The sequence below is a fragment of the Orycteropus afer genome, unplaced genomic scaffold, assembly GCF_000298275.1.
Source record: "Orycteropus afer afer isolate SDZICR_OR568_19922 unplaced genomic scaffold, OryAfe1.0 scaffold02084, whole genome shotgun sequence".
Lineage (NCBI taxonomy): Eukaryota > Metazoa > Chordata > Mammalia > Tubulidentata > Orycteropodidae > Orycteropus > Orycteropus afer.
In genome coordinates this window covers 1-3,393 of record NW_006923671.1, presented here as the reverse complement: position 1 = coordinate 3,393, position 3,393 = coordinate 1, and the positions used below count along the sequence as shown (strand labels likewise).

Sequence of the window (3,393 nt, the reverse complement as noted above, 5' to 3'; positions counted from 1 at the left end):
TGTTGTTGTTGTTGTTATGTGCCGTCGAGTCGGCCCCAACTCATAGTGTTCTTGTGTTCTTGTGTAGGGGAAGGGTTTTTTGGCTTCACCTTATCTTCCCATTTCTAGTTGTTTACATGCCTTTGTATTATCTCTGATGTCTGGCTCTGATCTCTGATGAAGGAAGTGGAAACACAGATAGACACAAAAGGCTGCTCCCCTAATCTACAAGTCTGTTTTTATAAAATTACCAAATATATAAATGGTCATGCCAGCAGATTGTACAAAAACAAACAACCAAAAACCATGACCACCGTTTTAGCAATTTCCAGATTGCTTTACTATATCAGTATCCAGTTATCTCTTCAAGTAACAAAATAGCATAATGAAGACATCCCTTTTATTTTCCTTTTTATTCTTCCTCCTTCTTTCCAAAGATGATGCTTGCCTCTGGTAATGCAGCTGCCACTGGTCCAGGAACCACATGGTTTATCGTCTTATCATATCTTTTCCATCATATTCGTCAACAATATGGAACCAATAAATCAAACATGTATTTCAAAATTCCTTCTCCTGAGACTGACAGAGGATCTAGAACTGCAGCCCCTCCTCTTCAGCCTGTTTCTGTCCATATACCTGGTCACTGTCCTGGGAAACCTGCTTATTGTCCTAGCTGTCACCTCTGACTCCCACCTCCACAGCCCCATGTATTTCTTTCTTGCCAATCTGTCCTTTACTGACATCTGTTTAAGCACAACCACGATCCCAAAGATATTGGTGAACCTCCAAGCACAGAATCAGAGCATCACTTATATAGGTTGTCTCACTCAGATCTACTTTGTCCTGGTTTTTTCTGTTTTGGAAAATTTTCTCCTTGGAGTAATGGCTTATGACCGCTATGTGGCCATTTGTCACCCACTGAGATATATGGTCATCATGAACCCCCACCTCTGTGGTCTACTGATTCTACTCTCCTTGTTCATTAGCATCGTGGATGCCATGCTCCACAGTCTCATGGTGTTGAGACTGTCCTTCTGCACAGACCTAGAAATTCCTTACTTCTTCTGTGAAGTTGTTCAGGTCATCAAGGTTGCCTGTTCTGATACCCTCATCAATAACATCTTCTTATATTTTGCAGTTACAATATTAGGTGGTGTTCCTTTCTCTGGAATCATTTTCTCTTATACTCAAATTGTCTCCTCCATTTTGAGAATGCCATCAGTGGACGGAATGTATAAAGCTTTTTCCACTTGTGGGTCTCACCTCTCAGTTGTTTCCTTGTTCTACGGGACAGGCTTTGGTTCATACATTAGTGCTGCATTCACACACTCTTCCAGGATGATTGCAGTAGCTTCAGTGATGTACACCATGGTCACCCCCATGATGAACCCCTTTATCTACAGCCTGAGAAACAGGGATGTGAAGGAGGCCTTAAGAAAAATTATCAGGAGCATATCTGCTTTCCAGTGATTTTATTACCTACTTTAGGTTTAGGTTTCTAGATTGCATCAATGCACAAGAATACTTGTGAGGCAGAATGTGTGACTCTACCATCGTCATATTCTTCTAAAATGAGAAGATAACATAATGGGTAAATACAATTCAACTTAAGTTTGAAATGTGATTTTACTCTGTGTGTAGCTCTGTGCTGTTTGGCTAATTATTTTCATTCTCTAAAGTCAGTTTCTGTAATCAGGTTTCATAGAAGCAGAGCCTGAGGCAAGGTTGATTTAGTTGAGGGTCACTTCCTCAGAATAAAGAAAGCAGAAGGCAGTGGAAGCGTAGGAAAAAGACGTAGACAAGGCTGTGGGAATAACTAGAGACTAGCTTCAGTCTGATATCATTGATAGGGCCATGTGAATGGAAACTCAGGCTTACTCTCACTGCAAGACAAGAGACCTAAGCATTCATGCTGAAATTTAGACATTACCATGACATGTCCTTGTAAACCATACATGTCCAGGGTAACATCAACATTCACCAAACTCGGTTTAATTGTCTATTGTTCTTGTTATTGCTGATCTTGTCCTTAGCTGCTGCCTTATTGGCCCTTGACTGAGGGCAACACATGTACAATGAGACAGAAGTGTTGTGATCATAGGGCCCCATTGGCTGATTTTTGAGGAATAGATGGCAGGCCATTCTTCATAGTTCATCTTAATCTGAAACCTGTTCAGCAACATAAGAACTCTCAGTCCTCCAATGACAGACAGATTTTAGCTGTACGTGGCATTCCCTGGCCAGGAGTCAAACCTGCATCTCCTAAATGGAGGCAAGAAGTCTACCACTGAACCACTATATTTCCCCTACATAATCAATAAAGCTAGCATATCTGGATTATCTCACTGTTTTAAGATGATTGTCTGATAATTGAAATTTATCTGAAGACTTTGTTTCTAAGAAAATATAAACCGTAACTCTAAAATGCTTAAACAAGAAAGTTACCTTTCATCACAAAGTCTTCTGAGATAAAGAATGCAAAAACAAAAACTGGGCAGGAGTGCTTTATTCAGTCCTCCAAGGGATAGCTTCATCCTAGGGATGGTTCCTCTCATGATCACACAGGTGGCTGCAATGGAATGGGGCATCATATCCAGACCTAATGTTCATAGACACAAGACTGTTTGTCCCTCAATAGACCTTTCCATGGAGTCATACAGAAGATATTCTTCCTATGTCATCACTAATAAAAGGATCATATATTCCTTCCTAATCAAATTTCTGGTACAGGGAAAAAAGAATTACCAGACTGACTATGTAGACTGTATTTTTTGCTGGGAAGTCATCCATCCCCCTAACCACTACAAACACGTAATACAACGTCTGGGAGATAATAGTCAATGTCAATAAAATTTAATTTGGATCATCGTGATTTATATCTTGCCATTGTTCATAAGACTTGCAATTCTTCACTGTTATGGATTTCTACCATTTGTATCAGCAGTTTTATTGGTTTACCTTTGTCATAATATCTAACACCAGCTTTAATTAGTTTTAGTAATATAATCAGCAGGCAAGCATGGTAATCTTTCAGACACTTTATTTGGTTTGATTACATTTCATTCACTTACTGATAAGAGTGTGTCTTTCCCAGACACAATAGAACACAACTCAAATTCATAAAAATGATCAGGCTTACTGGATAGAGACTGGAGGAACCCCTGAGACTATCACCCTAAGACGTCCTTTTTACCTGGAACTGAAGTCACTCTCAGGGGTCACCTTTCAGCCAGATAATAGATTGGCCTGTAAAATAAACAATAACACCCTTAAGGAAAGTGTTCCTTACAGCAATCACCTCTATGAGACCAAGCTGGAAATATTTCCCCAAAACAAAGATGAGAAGGCAAAGAGGAGCAGGGATACTGAATGGATGGAAAAGCAGGGTGGAAACGAGGAGAGCGTGACAGGTTG

At 40.0% G+C, this 3,393-nt stretch overlaps 1 pseudogene; it reads left to right on the top strand.

Annotated features, from left to right (window-relative positions):
• Positions 1-416: 416 nt before the first annotated feature.
• Positions 417-1,449, top strand: LOC103213423 (annotated as a pseudogene).
• The last annotated feature ends 1,944 nt before the right edge of the window (positions 1,450-3,393 follow it).